General features: G+C 34.5%; 1 protein-coding gene across 1 annotated transcript in view; it reads left to right on the forward strand.

Moving 5' to 3' along the window:
- The first annotated feature begins 388 nt into the window (after positions 1-388).
- PRKG2 (protein kinase cGMP-dependent 2) overlaps positions 389-12611 on the forward strand; it is a 112687-nt gene continuing 100464 nt past the window's right edge. Inside the window, exon 1 of the mRNA XM_003772969.3 lies at positions 389-936. The gene's annotated coding sequence lies outside the window, so the exon portion shown is untranslated. The remainder of the gene's footprint in view (positions 937-12611) is intronic.

The following is a 12611-nucleotide window of genomic DNA, read 5'->3' on the forward strand; positions in this document are numbered from 1 at the left end:
GTTTTGCAGAAGGGCATTTGTATGACATCCCAGGGAAATATATCAGCGATCTGACAAGAGAGAGGAAGGAGCTGGAGAGCATTTACTGAAAAAACAATCTTAGGACATTGGGGTGAAGAAAACGATGAACACTTCATTGAACTGCCTCCTCTTTTCCATCCCACGCACTTAAAATAACAAAAATAGTGATAATGATAATAACAATAATCTCCCCCAATTGCCTCTAATCACGTTGCTACTTCCCCACTCCTGGAGGTGCTCCTCTCCCCGGAGTAGGGGTGCAAAGTGCAGCCTTCAGCTGAGGTGTCTGCCGAGCCTGCAGCTCTTGCCCTCGGTGCGCGCACATCTATCTGCCGTGTTTGACCCCACCCTTCGGCAACCCAGAGCCCCACTTTTCCAGTCAGTAGTCTCTCTATGACCCCCGCCCTCGCCCTCCTCCTTTTTCCTCCTCCTCTTTCTCTTCCTCCTCCTCCTCTCTTCCCTCCTTCCTCCAGGCAGTCACAAGAAAAGCTTCAGCTCCAGCCGGTAGAGCGCGCAGCGTAGGGCGCACGGAGCTCGCTGTCAGCTACCCACGGCCAGACTTCCCAAGCCTCAGCAGCAGGGGAGCCTGGCAGCCCGAACTGGCACGGCAGTTACCATCTCACCAGCCCCAGCCGGGCCCGGGGCTAGAGCGCCCAGGGCCGGCGAGCAGCGGCTAACAGTGACTGCTCAGACTCTGCTCACGCTTAGTCTCAAGGCGCCCGCCCGCCTCTGTTTGGGTACAGCAGCCAGCCCTGAGGGAGGGCGTCTGAGAGTGAAAGGCGGTGAAGGAGAAGCCGGCAAGTGAGGTGACAAAGCTACTCAACTGGAAAGTTCCCCCGAGTCTGAGAAGGTTCCACTGTCGCCGGCTAACTGAAGAGGCTAGAGGAGTCAAGGAGCTAGGGGCCACTGAGTCGGGTGAGTGGGCAATGTACGCCTATAATGGTCACCAACTGAACGAGCCTTCTGCATATTCTGTGTGCGTGTGGGTGCTTCTGGTGTAGACATTGTGTGGGAGTATGTGGCGATGTCCAGTGTCTAAAGGAAAGGACTTCTTGTGCCCAAGAAGAATCAAAGCGGGGGTGGGAGGATGCAGTTGGGGGGCGGGGGGCGAGTGGGAGAAAAGCTTTCTTATACTCAGTTTCTCTAAAGCAGCTGTCCCAGGTTTTTGCTGTGAATAGGGAACACTGAGATCCCCTTCTGCCTTCCTGCCTGCCGGCTCAGGGACGCTTACCCCAGCTTCATGGCAGCACTGGGGAGGCGGGCGAAGAGAAGGAGTTGTACAACTAACTCCTTGTAACTTGTGCAGGTTGACTTTGAGTGGCTGGGGTCTGTGCATCTTTGGTCAACATTTCTTGTGGTAAGAGGGCCAGTCTAATCTTTGGATATCAATCATGTTGGATTAGGAGAAAAATCCAATGATTTGGGTGCCGGCACTAGATGGCAAGAAAAGTCGATACGGAAGAATGAGCAGTTTCTATATAGAGCTGTAGGGGCAAGAGCTGCAGATAGATTGAATAAAGTGTAGAAACTAATAAAAGCATCAGACCCCCTGTTTTCAGTCAGTTTTTGATAAAAAATGTTCCCCACGGTGTCTCTTAATAGTAGTAATGATTACAACTTTTACTTTAAAAGGTTTAGCTTACATGGATTTTTTATGTTAGCAAAGTAGTTTGCAGAGTTAACTAGCATTTATTAAGTGCTTACTATATACGAAGCACTGTGTTAAGTTTTGAGAATACAAATACAACAATGCTGTAAGATAGAAAAAAGATGTGTTGTTATTCTCACTTTTCAGAAGAAGACATCCTTTAAAGTTGATAAGAATTCAGGTGTGTTTGAAAGCTTTGACTTGAATTTTTGGCTCTAAATCTAATACTTTTCTCATTACTTTGGATTACTTTAAGGCACTTCTTTTCTTTCCCTTTTTGGTTTTGTCTAAGAATGTATTCAAAAGAAAATTCACTTGACCAAGGATAAAAATATAGATGCTTCTAAGACCCTTTTGAGTATAATACATTCGAGAGGGACCTTGGAAACCATCTAATCTCTTTCTGCCACTTTAAGGATGAGGAAACTGAGGCCCAGAGACAATGCTCAAAGTTACATAGCTACATTATTTGGCTCCAGGTTTCTTCCTCCAGAACCAAAGCTCGTTCTCCTGTAGCAGTAACTCAACCATTTAAGCTATTATTGGTTGCAATGTCACTCTTTAGATCACTAAAGTAATTTCCCTCCTTTGTGGCACTGCTTATATTAGCATAAAATCATTGGATGTTAGGAATATTGATGAAGATCCATGTTTAATATAGAAAATTATTTTTAAAAAATCTAACTTCCTAAAATTTCTATGGATAAAGCTGCAGAAGAGAGTAGAGGTTTGGCTATATAATAGCAAACAAATTTTATTTTCAAAATCTAGTATATCTAATCTAGTGTATCTTTTTTCTAAATCTAGTATATTTATTTTCAAAATCTAGTATATTTTTTAGCTTAGTAATTACTTTTTTCCATTAAGGGTTCTGCTGGTCACTAATGGTTATCCCTTTTTATATATTAGTTTAGTTTTCTCTAACAAAAAAGTATGTGGTAGAATGTATAATGTATTCCTTTCAGATCAAAACATAGCTAAGAAAAATACAAACCAGAAATTAAGGACTGAATAGAATTTCAAAAAAAGGTAGATATACATATCTAGTCTATCTGATACTACTGAATGGGACACTGAAAGGACTATATGTATTTCTCAGCTGTACATGGCAAATTTGCAAAAAACCGATCTTGCCCTAAGGCATAAAAACCTTGTAAACAAGTATAGTCAGCAGGAATATTAAAGACATTCTTTACTGATTATAATACTAAAATAATAATCAATAAATCAATTTTGGTGAAAGGATTAAAACTTAAATGAAAATAAACAACCATAAAGAATTGATGGATCAGATAAGATCACAGAAACAATAAATGTCATTAAAGAAAATGATAATGAGATGACATACTAAAACATTTGAGATGTAGCCAAAACAATCTTTATGGGAAAATTTATATCTCTAAATGCTTGCATCTATAAAAGGGAGAAAAATAGATCAGTGAAATAAATATGCTAATAGTAAAAAGACTAGAAAAACAATTAAAAAACACAATTAAGTATAAAAATAGATATTCTGGAATTCAAAAATGAGATAAGCAAGACTGAAAAGCAAAGCTCCATTGAATTAATAAAACAAGGAGATATTTTTTCCCCTCAGAGGGAAAAAACCCTAAACCTAAATAGGCAATTTGTTAACTAATTTAGGAAAAATCTCCAAAATTAAAAAAAAATGAAAGGAGAATTAACAGCAGAGGAAAAGACAATAAAGATGCCAGTTCTTTGATTTTAAATATGTTGATCATATTAAGGCAAGTTCCATTTGTTACTATGCGTTCTGATGATTAAAAAAAAACACCTCTAAATGCATGGTATGACAAAAAAATTTTAATTTAGCTATTGCTATAATTGTCATTTTGTCACTAATATGGCCTATTATAATTAAGGTTTTTCTTAATAGTAAAGAAACTATATATTTTTGGCAAAAGTCCAACCTGTTTATAGCATATACTTTTTTAATGTGTTGCTGTACCAATTCTATTAATATTAAAAAATAGTTTTTCATCTATTAGAAATATTAGTCTGTAGTTGTCTTTTTCTAGCTTAGTAGTTCTCACATTATAGTTAGTAACTCTGGGGTCCCTAAGACTTTGTTTTTTGTAACTTTTGTAATCATACTAAGAGATTAAAAATTTTAATAAGAATATATAAATATATATTATTACTATACTATAAATAATATTGTAATATATAGTATATATTATATACTACATAGTATATAAAATATACTAATATATAGTAATACTATTTATTATATATAAATATTATATGTAATATATTGTATAAATATTATATCTATAATATAAATATAATATAGTATATAATTACTATAAATAATAATATATTATTATATATAATATATATACTAATATATAGTAATACTATAAGTAATAGTATACTATACTATTACTAATACTATAAATAAAAATATAAATATAAAAACATAAAAATAATTTATAATTTATATAAGAATATTTTTGAAGGGGTTCTCAATAACTTTAAAATGTATTCAGGGGTCCTGAGACTAAAAAAATTTGAGAGCTGCTGCTCCAGCTAATCTTTCCATAGTTTCAATAATTTGACTGTATTTAATTTATACAAAGAGATTAGTAAAATCTCTTACTATTTTTACAAACAATTCAAAACTGTAGTCAATTATCCTTCAATGATTTGATGGAATTAGTTGTAAATCCCTCTTTCCTTAGAATCCTTCCTCTATTTATTAGCTTATAAAATTTTTGCTACATATTTTACTTATAAATTGAGACCATTTGTTAAGAACTCTCCCTCTCATATTTTCATATCACTTAGACATCTTTCCCAACTATTTCTCCTTCACCTTTGTCTTGTCTTTATCAAAACAGACTGCTGGACATTCATCCTTGATCTTGTCTCCTCTATTCTTCTCCAGAATACTGTTATGAACTCTACTCAATTTTTAATCTGCAGTATTTTTTTTCTGGCTCCTTATTTGTCACCTACAAACACATCCTTTAAAAAACTCTCAGTTGAACCAAATATCCCCATCAAATATCATTCCATATTTTGTCACCTTCTTGGCAGATAATCCCCTAGTATATATAGCCAGCATTAATCTCTGAACTCTATCACAATCAAACATTACATTTCAGACATCTTGAATTGGTTATCCTGGAAGGATCCTAAATTCAGGATGTCTAAAATGATTCATTATCTTAGCCTTCAAGCTCTTCTTTCATTCTAATCTTCTTATTGCTATAGAGAGAAATACCATCTTCATAGTCATCCAGGTTTACAACCTTCAAGTCATCCTTGATTTTTCTCTCATACTCATCTTACATAGCAAATTTATTGTCAAATCAAATTGTTTCTACTGTCAATATGTCTTTTATACATCCCTGTTTCTCAACCCATGTAGCCAATGCACTATCATAGGTTCTCATTGAGAACCCACAGGTTCTCATCCCACAGGTAATCTATCATAGAAGTCATAACATGACTTCTTGATAGATTACCTGTGGGATCTTGGACCATCTTCCAAGGGAGAGTTGAGGGCATTAGAAAAGAGTATTGGGGCCAAAAACTATTTTCTCAAGTTTCTGAAAAGAGTATCAGGTTAGAATTATATCTATTATCCCTGCTAAATATTGCTAGTCTACAGATAAGAAAACAAAAACTGGCCCCTGGTCCTAAGATGACCCTTACTAGTAAACCAAAAAATTTTTTGTCGTTCTTTAGTTGTTTCAGTCTCTTCATGACCCCATTGGAACATACTGTTCATAGGATTTTCTTGGTGAAGATACTGGAGTGGTTTGCTCTTTCCTTCTCCAATAGATTAAAGCAATCTTTAAATGATTTGCACAGGATCAGACAGCTACTAAGTATCTAAGGTCAGATTTAAACTCAGGTCTTCCTAACTTGATTCAGCACTCTATTCAGTAAGACATTTGCTGCCCCAGGAAACCAAATATGGTCACACAAAAATTGTTTCCTGATTGTCAATCCTAAGATTACACTGTCCAATAAACCAAATTCTAGTTAGGGAAAAACTACCAAAAATATTGAATATGACCAAATCCATTTATTTAAGTGAAACAATAAACAGAAATTGTAGTTTTATGATTATATTTATCATTATTTTATATCATTATTCATTATCATTATTATATCATTATTCATTATCATTATTATATCATTATACATTACAATGTATACATTACAATTATACATTATACATTATACATTAGAATGTACCAGAAAATACGCAAGTCAATGAACTCTTTAAATTGGAACAGGATATTTCAATTTAATCAAGAGGGAGAGCCTAATCTCATTTATGGGTACATTTCCAAAAGTTTTGGGGGAATGGGCATTCTGGAAATCAGGGATATTTTGAGGAGATGGCTTTTACTATTACAGCTTTCAAAGTCTTTCAGTATATCTAGAGATGGTCTCACAGAGAATCTTGCACCTGAAGAAGGCATGTTATTCTCCAAAGCTCTCAGGGAGTACACTTTTGGTAAATTTTTAACAATAGGGTCTTCAAAAATATGTATGCAAGATACATTTTAAAATTTAATCTGCCTTATTAACATTTTTCCTTTATTTTCTTATGCTTAATCAACCAAACAATAAATCAAGCCCTGATTTGTATCATTTATTCTTTTCTGACTGGTAAATTATCACAGAAGAAATTTAACAATCAGCTCTTGAGAGTTGATTTGAGCTGCTACACATATCCCTGATGTCTAGCCCACTCAGTTCCCTCTGTGTCAGATTGTACTTAGCATTCTCTTCATTAGTCTGGAGTCAGACATATGCAGCAGTCTGCTAAATAACCCAGGTTTGCCTGGAAACTTAGCCTATACTAACTTTCCATTACAATATATTCTCCACATGCAATTTGATCCATGAAAGAAAGCATCCCTGGAATGCTTTCCTTCCTCATTCTGATTTAACTTCTGTCTTCCTTCAAGATTGAGCTACATTTATCTTCTTCCGGAATCTTTTCCCTTTCCTCTCCTTTGCCTCTACTTAGTCCCTTCATTTGAGGTTACTTACCATTTATATTCTAATTTATCTCATATATGCATATTTGAACATTGTGTCTCCTCTTAGAATGTAACTAATAATAATTGTAGAGATTTTTTTTTTTTTTTTTTTTTTTTTTTTACTGAGGCAACTTGGGTTAAGTGACTTGCCCAGAGTCACACAGTGAAGAAATGGTAAGTGTCTGAGTCTAGATTTGAACTCGAGTCCTCCTGACTAAAGAGCTGGTGTTCTATCCACTGTGCCACTACCTGCCCCATAATAATAGTTGTAGTAATAATCTTTATAATAGTAGGGACTATTAGCTTTTTTCTTTTTGTTCCTAGAGTTTAGCACAGTGACTGGCACATAGGAAACAATAGATGCTTATTGATTTACTAAATGACTATCAATTTATTTATTGAACTGTTAAACTTCTTTTTCTGAGATTTAGTTATTTGAATTCCCTATTTCATGTTCTCTTATTCTGTTTATTTTACATTTTTGGAAATATGTAGTTCATTATATTATCAATATTGTCTTAATGATCAAAGTTATAAGACAATTTGTTATGTAGTTGTTTTTTCTTTTTTCCCTACAGAGGAGCGCAAAGCTTTTAAGAGATATTCTTTTGTTCTGCTTCACATCTTCATCCTGATAAAGGATGAGGGAAGGCTTATTTAAGTTTAATAAGTGGGAATACTGAGTCAGAGTAGCTAAATGATTTGTCCATGGTAATTCACCAAGTTGACAATAAAGTCCTGAATCACTTTTCTTCACAATCTGTTCTGTCTTTCATGTAAAATGACAATAAAATGACAATGCTGGAGGAATTCTGTTTTTTTTTTTTTTTTTTGTGAAAGGAACTAGAGGAGCTCAATTGTCCCACAAATATTATAGTAATGTTTTAAAATTCTACCAGAAGGAGCAGCAAAGAACACCCTAGAGAACCAGGACAGTATAAAAATGCTACTGGAAGCTTGCAAAGATTCTGAGTGGAGATAAAATAGGAAAGGTGGAAGGGTCAGCTACCTGGAAGCTCATTTCAGTGTCACAGCTGGAGAGAGGACTAGTGGAACTCTGCCTATATAGCCCTGATGGGGTTCTTTCTCTTTACATTATTGTAGGGTTATGGGAGACACAAGCAAGCATTTATTGAGCATCTGCTAAGTACTTTACAAATATTATCTTATTTGAGCTTCACAATGACTCTGGGAGAAAGGTGCTATTACTATCCCCATTTTATAGTTGAGGAAACTCATTTTAGAGTCTGAAGTCAGGAAGACCTGAGTTCAAATTTGGTCTCAGACACTTCCTATCTGTGTGATCCTGGGCAAGTCACTTAACCCCAATTGCCTAGCAAAAAAGAAAAAAAAAAGAATTATTGAACTTATTTACAGCTTCCTTGACACAGTGTTAGTATACCAGTTTCCTCAAGATCTCTGAAATATTGTCTAGCCCATCCTTTGTTATCTTTGCAAATTTGTTGGCAATTTTGATTTGTATTGCTTTTTTTTCTTTAGCAGTTTGGTGTAATCTCTTACTAGGGCGTTAGTAGTTTGCTTTTTTTTTTTTTTAAACTGCTTACCAATATTCTTTCATCACTTATCAATTGGGAAATTGCTCTTGGCCTCTTTTGCTATATGCCAATGTTAATATGCTTTTACCTTGACTATAATACCAATATTATGGATTATGGACCACAACATTGAGTGATGGAAGTGACCTCCATTGCTATCTAATCCATTTCATATTTGAAGGAATTTCTACCATAATATATCTGATGAGCAACCTTAGTATCTGGAACAAGGAGGGAGAATTCTTTATTGCTTGAGGTATCCAATCCATTTTGTCCGTATTTATTAGTTTTCCCCAATATCAAGTCTTAGTTGTACTCTTTGGAACTTTTACTCATTACTGGTTTTGTTCTCCAAAGTAAAACAGAACAAATCTAATCCTTTCACCAAATGAAAGCTCTGCAAATACTTGGAAGACAGTTGTCTTGTCCCTCTGGGTCTGCCTTTCTCCAGTCTAATATACCTAATTCTTTCATCTTACCCTCCTTGGACATAAACTTAAGACCTTTCACCATTTTGGTTTCCCTTTTCTGGCCACTCACCAACTTATTAATGTCCTATGAAACTTCCTAGAAATGAACATAATCCTCATGATAAGACCTGACTAGGATAGAGTATGGAGGGCTATCATTTCCTTTTTTCCTGGAAGTTATATCTCACTTTTAAAATCTCATTAACTTTTCTGGTTGTCAGATTACACTGCTGAATCATATTAAGTCCACAATCCATTAAAGCCCTGAAATCCTTTTCAAGCTCCTATTTAACTATATTGTCCTCATCCTGTTCTTGTGAAGTTGCTTTTATGAATCCAATTGTAAGACCTTACATTCATTTATATAAAATTTGCTTTTACTAGATTTAGCTCAATGTTTTAACCTGTCAAGATCTTTTTGTGACCTGGCTCTTTTATTCAATATGTTAATTAATCTCTGTCATCTGCAAATTTGATGAGCCTTATGCCTTCATCATCTATGCCTTTATTCAAGTCATGAATAAAAATGTTATACAAGGCCAAACTTTTTCCTGATTTCTGGGGTAGTCCTCTAGTGACTTCTTGCCAAAATGACATTGAAGCAAAGAATACATCAGTACTCTTTGAATACCAGTTCTGAAATCATCTAAATGCATTATTCTAGTCTACAAAATTCTATATTTCTCACAAAATGGTATGAGATAATATAGCAAATGCTTTGTTAAAATCTAAGTTAACTATATAGCATTTCTTTAAGTTACCAATTTAGTATCAGTCAAAAAAGAAATAAAGTTAGGATTTTTCTTTTCTAGATGTTCAGTTAGCATCTCTTTAAAAATTAATTTTCTAATTTATTCAGGAATTAAATAAAATTCCCTTGTCTGTGATTTTCAGACCTCCTTTAGTTTCCATAGTCTTTAGGAAATTATGGATATTTGATTCAATGATTTTCCCCCAATTCTCAGAGACCATTCCTTTCTTTCCTATCTATATTGATTTAGTTAATGCAAAACCTTTTTCAACTTCATTTAATAAAAAAGCTATTTCTTTGTTTTTTTTTTTAAAATCTTCTCTGATCCTAGTTATGATTTTGAAATACATCCTATTTTATTCTTTTCTGATTTTTGGTGGGACAGGGCATGACTTTTTGTGATTAGTTCATTTTGATCTTATTGTGCCATGTGGTGTCAAATGTTGATCTAAATTTTTCCCCCTGAATTGTTTTACAGTTTTCTCAGCAGATCTTGCCAAATGAGGGAGCTTTTTCTCAAGTAGTTTATGTTCTTAGAATAATCTAAAACAGGGCTATTATATTTTATTGTGTCTGATTCTTGCTGATTTAGTTTGTTCTGTCTACCAAATTGTTGTGATTATTGCTTTATAATATAATTTAAGGTCTAGAAGCGCTATTCCATATCCATTTTACCTTTATGAACTTAATGATAACTATGTCTTCTGAACTCAGGGAACTAGACTCATCCTCTTTCTCAGTATCCCTCTCAGGTTTCACTGACTGCATGTCAATTGGATTCAGTGCCTAAAAAAGAGTTAAGGTTGTTTTTCTCACAGTCTTTGGTTCTTTATACCCACACATCTCCATACCCCTGGAGCCCTGGGGAAAATTACTTAAAATTTAAGTTTGTATTGTGTCTAGGATGTCCCCAACATAGGGAATAAATACGTGTTTATCAAGGTAGATAACACATAAATATATTTCCTCCATATAAAAAGATGCTTAAAACATACATGATCCATAGACATTGGTAGAAAAAAGAGCAGTAGAAATAAGGTAACTTCCATTATGCTCTCTGGGGGAAGTGATACTTAAAATATCAAGATGTGATACAAATTGACTTTATGCTTTCTAAACCATTCTCACTGACTTTATATTATGGCTATCCAGATCAGGGCTTGGGTCCATTCTCTTATTTTTTTCATCCTTTATTCTTGAAAAAAATGAGATCACTGTTAGAGTCAAGTTAGTGAGTCTGACTGTGGCTAATCAGACTAATACAAGCTCAGAATGCTTTTCAGAGGTTGGATACAAATATGAACTTTGCATGTTTTTTTTGAGCTAATCAAATTCTGTTTTGCTCATACAGCACAGCACCATCTCTGATGAGAGCATGCCATGCTGAGGGGCCCTGTGCCATTGTCTCCAGGGTCATACAATCATTTCTAAAGTTCTTGACAGCGTCCTTATATTACTTTTTTTGGACCATCATTTACCTGAGTGTTTGTTCTATATAAGTTCTCCATAAAATAGTCTTTTTGGCAAGCATGCATTTGGTATTTGAACAATGTGGTCAGTCCAACAGTGTTACACTTTCTGTGGTAGAGTTTGAATGCTTTCAGTTTAGTTCAAAAAGGAATCTCATTGTCTGATATCTTACCCTGCCAGGTGATCTTCAGAATTTTTCTGAGACAATTAAATTATAAGCAATTCAGTTTTTTGACATGGTGCTGATATACTGTCTAGGCTTCACAGGCATACAACAATGAAGTCAGCACAATGGCTCTGCAGGCCTTCAGTTTCTTGGTCAATCTAATGTCTTTACTCTTCCACACTTTTCTTTTGAGCCTCCCAAACATCAAACTAGCTCTGGCATAGTCCATTAGCAATTCATTAGCAATATGGACATTCTCAGAAAGTATACTACCAAAATAAGTGAACTTATCCACAGTGTTCAAAACTTCTTCATTTGCTATAATCGATGATTCCACATATAGATGCTAAGTTGCTGGCTGATGCAGTACAAGTGTTTTCATGAGGTTAATTATTTAGCCAAAATTAGTACAAGCAGTAGAGAATCAATCCATACTTTATTGTATCTAGCTTTGGACGCTGCATTGAGTGCATAATCATCTGCAAATAAAAAATCATGTATCAATACTTTCTCCACTTCAGTTTTGGCTTGTAACCTTTTCAAGTTGAAGAATTTACCATTAGTATAGTACCTGACTTTGATACCATATTTGTCCTCATTGAAGATATGTAACAGCAAGGCTGAAAATATACTAAAAAGCAAGGGAGCAAGCACACAGCCTTGTTTCACTCTATTGGTGACTGAGAAAACTTAAGAGCATCTTTTCCAAGTAGTTGTAGGAGATATACATGTATTGAAGTTAGAAGTGACTAAGAAACTTTGATTTCTTGGAGTGAGGTAGATTATAAGCCTGCCATGTCTTTTTTTCAAAAGTTTTTATAATGTTTAAAGCCTTATTAGTTTATATATACATGGACTTTGAGAACACCATTTACAATGAAATTTCTTATTTACATTATGAGTTACCTTTCTTTCTTTTTAAAAAAATTCAGTAGTACTTTAATTTCCCAGTTACATGTAACAACTATCTTTACATCAACATTCATTTTTGTAAAATTTTGAGTTCCAGTTTTTTTCTCCCTCCCTCTCTTCTCTCTTACCCAAGTCAGCAAACAATCTCATATAGGTTACACATGTATAGTCATTTTAAACATATTTCTATATTGGTTATGTTGTGAAAGAAAAATCAGAACAAAAGGGGGAAAAAGGCGTGAGAAAAGAAAAAGTAAACAAAAAAGGGGGGAAATCGAATGCTTTGAGCAGCATTTAGACTCCATATTCTCTCTGAATGGGGATGGCATTTTTATCTATTGGAATTGTCTTGGATCAGTAATAGAAGAACTAAGTCTATCATATTATCATATAATCTTATTCTTACTGTATACTGTATAGGATTACTGTTGTGAACTTTCTCCTTTCATTGAAAAATGAGAAAAAAAAAAACCTCTTTGCAATAAATAAGCATTGTCAAGTAAAATGAATCTGCACCATGATCGTGACAAAAAATGTATGTCTCTGGACATCTTTTTCCCATTATCTCTCTATTAATAGAGTGTGTGGTC

Source organism: Sarcophilus harrisii, chromosome 6 (genome assembly GCF_902635505.1).
Source record: "Sarcophilus harrisii chromosome 6, mSarHar1.11, whole genome shotgun sequence".
Classification (NCBI taxonomy): Eukaryota; Metazoa; Chordata; class Mammalia; order Dasyuromorphia; family Dasyuridae; genus Sarcophilus; species Sarcophilus harrisii.